Here is a 13,181-nt window from a genome sequence, read left to right on the forward strand (position 1 = left end):
CAACCTCCATGGGACATGGAAAAGACTCGAGAAGAGAGCTCGCTCACGGGAGAGAGAAGCCAAGGAGACCACGAGAGTGCTGAGAGTGGGACAGCGCTGAATAGGCGGGAGAAGCCTGCGCGTATAAACGGAGATATATATCCAATTGCAACGAAGGAACGTGCCAAAGATCGAGAACAATGGCAGAAATGCTAGTAACGTGCACTTCGGGACCAACGCATCACCGGAAGACAACCGCCAAACATCGAAAGAGTCGCGATGCTCCGCAACCTACGTGCAAAGCGGTCGCACACCGGGTAAGGGAGTGAGAGCCCCAAACATAGCTGGGCGAGGCGCTCACTCCGCTCTTTAATATCTCGTTAATACCGCCAAGGAAATGGCACAAGCACACACACACAAGCATCCTCGGAAGAGGACAGTTCGAGTGACAGGTCAAATCCAAGAGTTCCGAAGACTACCTCCAGGAACAATCGGGAACAAGACCGATTACAAGTCGTCGAGTCTGTTACTGGGCGAACACGAGATGCGCACAGGAAATCGATCAGCCCTCACAATGGCCCAAGGCCAGAGATCGGACTGCTACGATTTACCCCAACAATCATCGTGCCACTCTTCGCAGAGAGGTGATAGACGCCAACGAGCCCGCGCATAGCAATCGAGGTGTAAAAAGGGCGTTGAAGGCAGGAAGCCTGGACGAAAGAGGCTACGAGGTCACCTCGAAGCGGTCTAAGAATCGGGCGCACTTGGGGCGACTACCAGTGCCAACCCCTTATCCCGCGGTGCGTCCGACACACAGAAATTTCCAAGGCGGCCAAGGAGCCTCCCCGCATAGCAATCGGGGTGTGAGGTTACGGATGCAGCATTGATAGCAATCGAGGTGTGAGGCGAAGGATGCAGAAGTGAGAGCCGAGGGATGTAGCAGAGATAGCAATCGGGGTGTGTGATGCAGAAGAGATAGCAATCGAGGTGTGCGGTGGGAAGGGCCCAGCAGCCAGAATGCATGAAGCGACGGATGAAGCAGTGATGACAACCGGGCTGTGAGGAGAGGAGGGATGCAGCCAAGAAAGCAATCAGGGCTCGAGGCAAGGGATGCATCAAGGATAGCAATCATGTTGTGAGGCGAGATTCCAAAGGCTAAACGTGAGAGGCTGCAGGGTCGACTCAGAGAGGTCTATGCATGTGAGAGGCTGAAAGCAAGGTCGACTCGGAGCGGTCTATGCATCGGGCGCGCTTGGGGCGACTACCAGTGCCAACCCCTTATCCCGCGACGCGTCCGACAAAGAGAACGTTCCAAGGCGGCAGAGGAGGTTACCAGCCGAAGGATGCAGTAGCAATAACAGGTATAGTTCCGCGGCGGCCGAGAAGACTCACCGCATAGGAATCGGGATGCGAGGCGAGGGATGCGGCGGGAAGGCCCCGACGGCTAAACGGAAGAGGCTGCAGGGCCGCCTCGGAATGGTCCAAGCATCGGATGCGATTGGGACGACTACCAGTGCCAACCCCTTATCCCGCGATGCGTCCGATACACAGATAGTTCCAAGGCGGCCGAGGAGCCTCACCGCATATCAATCGGGGTGCGAGGCGAGGGATGGGGCGGGAAGGCCCCAACGGCTAGACGGAAGAGGCTTCAGGGCCACCTCGGAATGGTCCAAGCATCGGACGCGCTTGGGGCGACTGCCAGTGCCAACCCCTTATCCCGCGATGCGTCCGATACACAGATGGTTCCAAGGCGGCCGAGGAGCCTCACCGCATAGCAATCGGGGGTGCGAGGCGAGGGATGGGGCGGGAAGGCCCCAACGGCTAGACGGAAGAGGCTTCAGGGCCGCCTAGGAATGGTCCAAGCATCGGACACGCTTGGGGCGACTACCAGTGACAGCCCCCTATCCCGCGATGCGTCCGATACGAAGATGGTTCCAAGGCGGCCGAGGAGCCTCACCGCATAGCAATCGGGGTGCGAGGTGGGGGATGCGGCGAGATGGCCCCAACGGCTAGACGGAAGAGGCCACAGGGCCGCGTCGGAATAGTCCAAGCATCGGACGCGCTTGGGGCGACTACCAGTGACAACCCCTTATCCCGCGATGCGTCCGATACGAAGATAGTTCCAAGGCGGCCGAGGAGCCTCACCGCATAGCAATCGGGGTGCGAGGTGGGGGATGCGGCGAGATGGCCCCAACGGCTAGACGGAAGAGGCTGCAGGGCCGCCTCGGAATAGTCCAAGCATCGGACGCGCTTGGGGCCACTACCAGTGACAACCCCTTATCCCGCGATGCGTCCGATACGAAGATAGTTCCAAGGCGGCCGAAGAGCCTCACCGCATAGCAATCGGGGTGCGAGGTGGGGGATGCGGCGAGATGGCCCCAACGGCTAGACGGAAGAGGCCACAGGGCCGCCTCGGAATAGTCCAAGCATCGGACGCGCTTGGGGCGACTACCAGTGACAACCCCTTATCCCGCGATGCGTCCGATACGAAGATAGTTCCCAGGCGGCCGAGGAGCCTCACCGCATAGCAATCGGGGTGCGAGGCGAGGGATGCGGCGAGATGGCCCCAAAGGCTAGACGGAAGAGGCTGCAGGGCTGCCTCGGAATAGTCCAAGCATCGGACGCGCTTGGGGCGACTACCACTGCCAACCCCTTATCCCGCGATGCGTCCGATACACAGATAGTTCCGAGGCGGCCGAGGAGGTGGGGGATGCAGCGAGATGGCCCCAACGGCTAGACGGAAGAGGCTGCAGGGCCGCCTCGGAATAGTCCAAGCATCGGACGCGCTTGGGGCGACTACCAGTGACAACCCCTTATCCCGCGATGCGTCCGATACACAGATAGTTCCGAGGCGGCCAAGGAGCCTCACCGCATAGCAATCGTGGTGCGAGGTGGGGGATGCGGCGAGATGGCCCCAACGGCTAGACGGAAGAGGCTGCAGGGCCGCCTCGGAATGGTCCAAGCATCGGATGCGCTTGGGGCGACTACCACTGCCAACCCCTTATCCCGCGATGCGTCCGATACACAGATAGTTCCAAGGCGGCCGAGGAGCCTCACAGCATAGCAATCAGGGTGCGAGGCGAGGGATGCGGCGAGAAAGCCCCAACGGCTAGAGGGAAGAGGCTTCAGGTCCGCCTCGGAATGGTCCAAGCATCGGACGCGCTTGGGGCGACTACCAGTGACAACCCCTTATCCCGCGACGCGTCCGATACACAGATAGTTCCAAGGCGGCCGAGGAGCCTCACCGCATAGCAATCGGGGTGCGAGGCGAGGGATGCGGCGAGAAGGACCCAACGGCTACACGGAAGAGGCTTCGGGGCCGCCTCGGAATGGTCCAAGCATCGGACGCGCTTGGGGCGACTACCAGTGACAACCCCTTATCCCGCGACGCGTCCGATACACAGATAGTTCCAAGGCGGCCGAGGAGCCTCACCGCATAGCAATCGGGGTGCGAGGCGAGGGATGCGGCGAGAAGGACCCAACGGCTAGACGGAAGAGGCTTCGGGGCCGCCTCGGAATGGTCCAAGCATCGGACGCGCTTGGGGCGACTACCTGTGACAACCCCTTATCCCGCGACGAGCTCCGATACCACAGATAGTTCCAAGGCGGCCGAGGAGCCTCACCCAGCATAGCAATCGGGGTGCGAGGCGAGGGATGCGGCGAGAAGGACCCAACGGCTAGACGGAAGAGGCTTCGGGTCCGCCTCGGAATGGTCCAAGCATCGGACGCGCTTGGGGCGACTACCAGTGACAACCCCTTATCCCGCGACGCGTCCGGATGACACAGATAGTTCCAAGGCGGCCGAGGAGCCTCACCGCATAGCAATCGGGGTGCGAGGCGAGGGATGCGGCGAGAAGGACCCAACGGCTAGACGGAAGAGGCTTCGGGTCCCGCCTCGGAATGGTCCAAGCATCGACGCGCTTGGGGCGGACTACCAGTGACAACACCCTTATCCCGCGACGCGTCGATACACAGATAGTTCCAAGGCGGCCGAGGAGCCTCACCGCATAGCAATCGGGGTGCGAGGCGAGGGATGCGGCGAGAAGGACCCAACGGCTAGACGGAAGAGGCTTCGGGTCCGCCTCGGAATGGTCCAAGCATCGGACGCGCTTGGGGCGACTACCAGTGACAACCCCCTTATCCCGCGACTGCTTCCGATACACAGATAGTTCCGAGGCGGCCGAGGAGCCTCACCGCATAGCAATCGGGGTGCGAGGCGAAGGATGCGGCGAGAAGGACCCAACGGCTAGACGGAAGAGGCTTCGGGTCCGCCTCAGGAATGGTCCAAGCATCGGACGCGCTTGGGGCGACTACCAGTGACAACCCCTTATCCGCGACGCGTCCGATACACAGATAGTTCCAAGGCGGCCGAGGAGCCTCACCGCATAGCAATCGGGGTGCGAGGCGAGGGGATGCGGCGAGAAGGACCCAACGGCTAGACGGAAGAGGCTTCAGGGCCGCCTCGGAATGGTCCAAGCATCGAACGCGCTTGGGGCGACTACCAGTGACAACCCCTTATCCCGCGACGCGTCCGATACACAGATAGTTCCGAGGCGGCCGAGGAGCCTCACCGCATAGCAATCGGGGTTGCGAGGCGAGGGATGCGGCGAGAAGGACCCAACGGCTAGACGGAAGAGGCTTCAGGGCCGCCTCGGAATGGTCCAAGCATCGGACGCGCTTGGGGCGACTACCAGTGACAACCCCTTATCCCGCGACGCGTCCGATACACAGATAGTTCCGAGGCGGCCGAGGAGCCTCACCGCATAGCAATCGGGGTGCGAGGCGAGGGATGCGGCGAGAAGGACCCCAACGGCTAGACGGAAGAGGCTTCAGGGCCGCCTCGGAATGGTCCAAGCATCGGACGCGCTTGGGGCGACTACCAATGACAACCCCTTATCCCGCGACGCGTCCGATACACAGATAGTTCCGAGGGCGGCCGAGGAGAGCCTCACCGCATAGCAATCGGGGTGCGAGGCGAGGGATGCGGCGAGAAGGACCCAACGGCTAGACGGAAGAGGCTTCAGGGCCGCCTCGGAATGGTCCAAGCATCGGACGCGCTTGGGGCGACTACCAGTGACAACCCCTTATCCCGCGACGCGTCCGATACACAGATAGTTCCGAGGCGGCCGAGGAGCCTCACCGCATAGCAATCGGGGTGCGGGCGAGGGCGGATGCGGCGAGAAGGACCCAACGGCTAGACGGAAGAGGCTTCAGGGCCGCCTCAGAATGGTCCAAGCATCGGACGCGCTTGGGGCGACTACCGTTGCCAACCCCTTATCCCGCGATGCGTCTGATACACAGATTAGTTCCGAGGCGGCCGAGGAGCCCTCACCGCATAGCAATCGGGTTGCGAGGCAGATTATTGGGAAGGGAACCCCCTGGATGCGGCTCAAGCAGTGCCCAAAGGGACTGGAATGCGGAATCACATCGAGAGACCCAAATGCTATACGAGGGCTCAAATCGAATTATCGATTTGGCCACGACATGGACGCATCGGAACGACTAACCTTTGCCGAACCACTCGCAATTGCATCCATACCGAAACCAATAGACATTTCCGTTAGAGCCCTCGCATAGCATTCGGGAATCTCGCATGCCCCTCTAAATCGACCAATGCTGGCGCTCAATGAAAATCCGAGCGCTACCACCCGTTCGATAGCGGCCATCATTGGTCGAGTTAGAGGGGCACGGGGGAGAATGCTCCAGTCAACACCTCCCCTATATAAGTTATTTGTCCGATTCTCGCACAACCGTAGTCTGCCTCGTCGAATCAAACAACGGTCCCAGATTCCGACTTCCGTTCCGTAGAGACCCAAAAGCTAGATGGAGGCTCGCAAGAAAGAGAGTCGGCGCATAGCAATCGGGTTTCTCGAACGTTTAGGGACCGAGCTCACTTGCGGATAGGGCAAAATCCGCCAAGCAACCCAAAAGCTAGACGGGGGCTCGAATCGAATCGCCTAGGCGGCCACAACAACGACGTGTTGGATCGACTACCAGTGCCAAACCATTCAGCAAGACTAGTCTGTGTCGAGGCCGGATAGAGATTCTCAGAGAGCGCCCGCATAGCATTTAGGAGACCTGCCGCGTCCCTCACACTCGACAAATGGTGGTGCAGCGTTTTAAATCCGAGCGATCCCAACCCTTTCAAGCACCAACATCGGTCGAGATAGAGGGGCACGGAGGGGGGCTGCGTGAGACAACACAGTCCCCTATATAAGTTATTTGTCCGATTCTCACACATCCGAAGAATGGTCATCAAATCGGACAACAGCCCAAACTTTCCGACTTCCGTCCCAGAAAGCCCAAGAGCTATCTAAAACGTTCATGGCCGGAACTCGATCGCGGCTTATACCAGTCCGCCAAGCAACCCAAAAGCTAGACTGGAGCTCTAGTCGAATCACCCTCTGTGGCCATTGCAAGGACGTGTTGGAGCGACTACCATTGCCGAACCATTCCGCAGGTCGAGTCCATACCAAGGCCGCATAGAGATTCACGATGAGCTCCTGCATAGCAATCAGGAGACTTGCCGTGTCCATCACAATCGATAAATCCTGGTGCAAGATTTTGTGCATCCGAGCGCTCCAACCAGTCGAGCACCAGCATCAATCGACATAAACGGGGCACGGGGGAGGATGCTCGAGAACACTACCTCCCCTATATAAGTTATTTGTCCGATTCTCAAGCAGCCGAAGTCTGGTCATCGAATCGGGTCAAAGACCACAACTTCCGACTTTACCCACAATGCAAGTCATCGAATCGAACATCGGCCCCCGAGTCGGACTCCATGCGTATGTCAGGTCATCGGACCCAAATTCCGCCTTCCTGCGCATGGCGGGCCATCAATATCAACTCGGTCATCGGAACCCAAACTCCGCCTTTTTGCGTATGGCACGCCTTCAAATCGGTCATCGGACCCAAATTCCGCCTTCCTGTGCATGGCGGGCCATCAACATCAACTCGGTCATCGGACCCAAATTCCGCCTTTTCTGCGCATCGGCAACGCCATCAACTCGGTTCATTCGGACCCAAATTCCGCCTTCCTGCGCATGGCAGGTCATCGGACACAAATTCAGACCTCGCCAATATGCCTACGTATCGAATCGGTCATCGGACCCCAACTTCCGACTTCATCCATACTGTAGGGTCTTTGAGGTTGGCGCGGTGCGCTCAAACCCAGGGAGTCGAACCCATCGAAGCATACACCTCCCCTATATAAGCTATTTGTCCGATTCCCACACCTGTGTAGTTTGCACCTCGTGACCAGGACATCGACCCCAACTTCCGAACTCGACTGCAACGACGGCACCAGCGCCTTGGTGCGCACCTTGCGACGCACAGTCCCAACATTCGCCTTCCTGCACATGGCAGGTCATCGGACCCAAATTCCGACCTCGCGAGTATGCCTACATATCGAATCGGTCATCGGACCCAACTTCCGACTTCATCCATACCGTAGGGTCTTTGAGGTTGGCGCGGTGCGCTCAACCCGGGGAGTCGACCCAACGAAGCATACACCTCCCCTATATAAGCTATTTGTCCGATTCCCACACCTGTGTAGTTTGCACCTCCGATCAAGACATCGACCCCAACTTCCGAACTCGCCTCCAACGACCGAACCAGCGCCTTGGTGCGCACCTTGCAACGCACAGTGCTCGCCTTCCTGCACGTGGCAGGTCATCGGACCCAAATTCCGACCTCGCGAGTATGCCTACATATCGAATCGGTCATCGGACCCAACTTCCGACTTCATCCATACCGTAGGGTCTTTGAGGTTGGCGCGGTGCGCTCAACCCGGGGAGTCGACCCAACGAAGCATACACCTCCCCTATATAAGCTATTTGTCCGATTCCCACACCTGTGTAGCTTGCACCTCCGATCAGGACATCGACCCCAACTTCCGAACTCGACTAAAAAGACCGCACCAGCGCCTTGGTGTGCACCTTGCAACGCACAGTGTCAACATTCGCCTTCCTGCACATGGCAGGTCATCGGACCCAAATTCCGACCTCATGAGCATACCTACTAATCGAATCGGTCATCGGACCCAACTTCCGACTTCATCCATACCGTAGGGTCTTTGAGGTTGGCGCGGTGCGCTCAACCTGGGGAGTCGACCCATCGAAGCATACACCTCCCCTATATAAGCTATTTGTCCGATTCCGACACCTGTGTAGTTTGCACCTCCGCTCAGGACATCGACCCCAACTTCCGAACTCGCCTGCAACGACCGAACCAGCGCCTTGGTGCGCACCAAAAGTGCGCACTTTTGGAGGGCACTTTTCTGCGCTCCAAAGGTGCGCACTTTTGGAGGGCACTTTTTGGAGGGCACTTTTCTGCGCTCCAAAGGTGCGCACTTTTGGAGGGCACTTTTTGGAGGGCACTTTTCTGCGCTCCAAAGGTGCGCACTTTTGGAGGGCACTTTTTGGAGGGCACTTTTCTGCGCTCCAAAGGTGCGCACTTTTGGAGGGCACTTTTTGGAGGGCACTTTTCTGCGCTCCAAAGGTGCGCACTTTTGGAGGGCACTTTTTGGAGGGCACTTTTCTGCGCTCCAAAGGTGCGCACTTTTGGAGGGCACTTTTTGGAGGGCACTTTTCTGCGCTCCAAAGGTGCGCACTTTTGGAGGGCACTTTTTGGAGGGCACTTTTCTGCGCTCCAAAGGTGCGCACTTTTGGAGGGCACTTTTTGGAGGGCACTTTTCTGCGCTCCAAAGGTGCGCACTTTTGGAGGGCACTTTTTGGAGGGCACTTTTCTGCGCTCCAAAGGTGCGCACTTTTGGAGGGCACTTTTGTGCACTCCAAAGGTGCGCACTTTTGGAGGGCACTTTTCCTGTGCTCCAAAGGTGCACACCTAGGTGAGCACCTTCGACCACACCTTGTAGCACACCAAACTCTGACTTTCGACTTCATCCGCAATGCAGGGTCTTTGAGGTTGGCGCAATGCGCACAACCAGGGGAGTCGACCCATCAAACCCAACACCTCCCCTATATAAGCTATTTGTCTGATTCTCATACATGCGTAGCCTGCAGGAGCAATTAGGACATCGACCCCAACTTTCGGCTTCTAAACGAAAACAAGGTCTTTGAGGTTGGTGTAATGCGAACAACTAGGGGAGTCAACCCATCAAACCCAACACCTCCCCTATATAAGCTATTTGTCTGATTCTCATACATGTGTAGTCTACAGGAGCAATTAGGACATCGACCCCAACTTTTGACTTCTTAACGAAAACAAGGTCTTTGAGGTTGACGTAATGCGCACAACCAGGGGAGTCGACCCATCAAACCCAACACCTCCCCTATATAAGCTATTTGTCCGATTCTCATACATGTGTAGCCTGCAGGAGCCATTAGGACATTGACCCCAACTTTTGACTTCTTAACGAAAACAAGGTCTTTGAGGTTGGCGTAATGCGCACAACCAAGGGAGTTGACCCATCAAACCCAACACCTCCCCTATATAAGCTATTTGTCTGATTCTCATACATGTGTAGCCTGCAACAACGATTAGGACATCCACCCCAACTTCTGAATTCGTCTGCGTTGACCGCACCAAAGGTGCACGCCTTGGTGCTCACCAAAATCCGACTTCCGACTTCTTCTGCTATGCGGGGTCTTTGAGGTTGGCGCAGTGCGCACAACCAGGGGAGTCAACCCACCGAATGCAACACCTCCCCTATATAAGCTATTTGTCTGATTCTCATACATGCGTAGACTGCAGCAATGATTAGGACATCCACCCCAACTTTTGACTTCTTAAACAAGACAGGGGTCTTTGAAGTTGGTGCAGTGCACACAACCAGGGGAGTCGACCCATCAAACGCAACACCTCCCCTATATAAAGCTATTTGTCCGATTCTCATACGTGTAGTCTGCAGCAGCGATTAGGACATCGACCCCAACTTCCGAATTCGTTTGCATTGACCGCACCAAAGGTGCACGCCTTGGTGTGCACCCTGGAGTGCACTTTGGTGCTCACCTCGGTGCACACTTTGGTGTGCACCTCGGTGTGCACCAAAGGTGCGCACCTTGGAGCGCACCAAAGGTGTACACTTTGGAGCGCACCACATAGGGTCTTTGAGAGGTTGGCGCAGTGCGCACACCAAGGTGGGTGTTGAGGTGGCGTGCCGAGGTGGGTGGGTGCTAGGGTGCGCTCCATGGTGGGTGCCAGGGTGGGTGCGTGCTAGGGTGGATTCCAAAGAGGGTCATAGGGTGGGTGCCAAGGTGGGTTGGTGATATAGTGGGTTCAAAGGTGGGTACTAGGGTGGGTTCCAAGGTGGGTCACAAGTTGGGTGCCAGGATGCGTGGGTGTTAGGTTGGGTGCCAAGGTGGGCTCCTGCGTGGGTGGGTGCTAGGGTGGGTTTCAAGGTGGACGCGAGGGCGGGTGCCAAGGTGGGTAACAAGTTGGGTGTTAGGATGGGTGAGTGCTAGAGTGGGTGCCAAGGTGGGTGGGTGCTAAGGTGGATGCCAAGGTGGTTCACAGGGTGGGTGGGTTCTAGGGTGAGTTCCAAGGTGGGTCACAGGTTCAGTGCTAGGGTGGGTGTCAAGGCGGGTGTCGAGGTGCCTGGGTGCTAGGGTGTGGATGCCAATGTGGGTCATAGGGTGGGTACTAGGGTGGGCTGCAATGTGGGTGCCAAGGTGGGTAACATGCTCGGTGGGTTCTAAATTGGGTGCCAGGGTGGGTGTGCACCCACCTTGCCCGAGGTGGGTGCCAAGGTGCCAGTGTGGGTGGGTGCTAAGGTGGATGCCAAGGTGGGTGAGAAGGTGGGTGATAGGTTGAGTGGTAGGATGGGTGGGTGCCAAGATGGGTCACAGGGTGGGTGCAAGGGTGGGTAGGTGCTAGGGTTGGTGTCAGGGTGGGTGGGTGCTAGGTTGGGTTCCAAGGTGGGTGCGAGGGTGAGTGTCAAGGTGGGTCACAGGTTAGGTGCTAGGATGGGTGAGTGCTAGGGTGCAAAGGTGCCAGGGTGGGTGCTAGGATGGGTCGATGCTAGGGTGAGTGGCAAGGTGGGTCCACAAGTGTCAAGGTGGGTGCCGAGGTGGGTGCCAAGTCGGCGACTGCTATGGTGGATGCCAAGGTGGGTCACGGGGTGGGTGCCAAGTTGCTAGGTTGGGTTCCAAGGTGGGTGCCAACGTGGGTGCTAGGGTGCGTGGGTTAAAGGGTGTGTCACAACGTGGGTGCCAGGATGGGTGCGCACCCACACTGGCCAAGACGGGTGCGGGTGCAAGGTTGGGTTCCAAGCCCGGTCACAGGCTGGGTGCTAGGATGGGTGGGTGCCAAGGTGGGCACCAGGGTGGGTGCACCCACCCTGGCCAAGGTGGGTCACGGGGTGGGTCCTAGGGTGGGTAACGGGGTGGGTACTAAGGTGCGTGCCAAGGTGGGTCATAGGGTGGGTGCCAAGGTGGGCACCAGGGTGGGTGTGCACCAACCCTAGCCAGGGTATGGTCACGGGGTGGTTGTCGGGGTGGGCGTCAAGGAGCCAAGGTGGGTGGCAAGTAGCCAAGTTGCGTGCCAAGGTGGGTGTCGGGGTGGGTGCCAAGGATCCAAGGTGGGTGCCAAGGAACCAAGGTGGGTGTCTGGGTGGGTGCCGAGGTGGGAGCCAGGGTGGGTCCCAAGGTGAGTGCAAAGGTGGGTGCCAGGGTCAAGGTGAGTGCCAATGTGGGTTCCAAGGTGCCAGGGTCAGGGTGAGTGCCAATGTGGGTTCAAAGGTGCTAAGTTGGGTGCGAGGTTGGGTGCGAGGGTGGGTGGGGTGCCAAGGTGTGCTAGGTGGAAGCCCGGGTGGGTCGGCATCCCATGGGTGTCGAGTTGGGTGCCTGATGGGTGCTTCTTGTCAAGTTTTAGTCGTCGGGACTCATTTCGAGCCTTAGAGGTCGTTTCTTGTCCGGTTGCCCTGTCTTCGACCTGGGAACCCAATTTTGGTCCTCGGGTCCCATTTTTTTTTGTCTCGCATCCCACTTTTGGCCTGTGGCCTTTTCGGGGTCGATTCTCGTTTTGGGCATCAGAGCATGTTTCTTCTCCTAAAACCCAATATTTGTTTATTAAGTCTCGGAACACATTTTTGTTCTCGTGGACCCATCATGGGTCTTGGAACGCATTTGTGGTCCTTGGGTCTCGTGGACCCATCATGGGTCTTGGAACGCATTTGTGGTCCTTGGGTCCCATTTTGCATCCCGAAACTTGTGTTTTGGTGCTTGATCCCTATTTTGGGTGCCCACCTTGCACCAAGTGCGCACCCGGGGCAAACCGAGCGCCTTGGTGCACCGGGGCAAGATCGAGCGTGCACCCGAGGCGCCCCGAACATGCACCAAGGTGCACTCGGCCCACATGTGAGCGCAGGTCGTTGCGCCCGAGGTGGTGTGTGGGCACCGCGTTGCAGACGGGACACTGCACGCACACGACGCCCCCTCCAGGTGCACGCACGTAGGCCGGGCCGGGTGCACACCCGACGCCCTAGCAAGGTGCGCGCACCCGGGCAGGGCTCACACTTGGCGAACGGGGCGCACTTCGCGAGGGAGGGTGTGCACCTCGACGGGGGTGGGTGGCCGGGGTGGATTCGCACGTGGGTCGCGGTTTGCTAAGTACACACTGCGACAAGCTCATAACGGGTGCGATCATACCAGCATTAGTGCACCGGATCCCATCAGAACTCCGCAGTTAAGCGCGCTTGGGCCGGAGTAGTACTGGGATGGGTGACCTCCCGGGAAGTCCCGGTGTTGCACCCTTTTTTAGTTTTTCGCCGGGCGTCGCAATGCTATTTGAATAAACCTTTTGCCCGTTTGCGTTCTCGTCGGGGCCGGGCCGGGCCGGGGTGCGCTGCCCGCACTACCGCGCGCGCGGGGGCGACACCGAGCGCGCACCCGAGGCACCCCGAGCACACAGGCCACGGTGCAACCCGGGCGTTGTGCGCGCACCCCGGTGCGCCCGAGGTGCTGCGCGCGCACCCAGGTGAAATCGGTGTGCACCTCGGCCAGTGCGCGCTCGGTCGAGTCGCGCACAGTTGGCCAAGGTGCACGGTGATGTTTCTTACTCTAAGGTTCCGCACCAGACGCCCGGGACAGGTGAGCGAAGCTGGGCGGGGCCGGGTGCGCGGCCGGGGCAGGTGCACGCAGCTGGAGAGAGCTTTGGAGCACACTTCGGAGCGCACCAATGATGCGCTCCATTCAAAAGTTTCCTGAAAAGGCAAAAAAAGTTGAGATTATAGAATTTCC

General features: G+C 58.5%; 1 non-coding gene across 1 annotated transcript; it reads left to right on the top strand.

The window, feature by feature from the left end:
- The first annotated feature begins 12,576 nt into the window (after window positions 1–12,576).
- LOC131873256 (5S ribosomal RNA) lies at window positions 12,577–12,695 on the top strand. Its single transcript, XR_009371247.1, has one exon. It is a non-coding gene; the product is annotated as a 5S ribosomal RNA (ribosomal RNA).
- The last annotated feature ends 486 nt before the right edge of the window (window positions 12,696–13,181 follow it).

The sequence above is a fragment of the Cryptomeria japonica genome, unplaced genomic scaffold, assembly GCF_030272615.1.
Source record: "Cryptomeria japonica unplaced genomic scaffold, Sugi_1.0 HiC_scaffold_1321, whole genome shotgun sequence".
In the NCBI taxonomy this organism is placed as follows: Eukaryota; Viridiplantae; Streptophyta; class Pinopsida; order Cupressales; family Cupressaceae; genus Cryptomeria; species Cryptomeria japonica.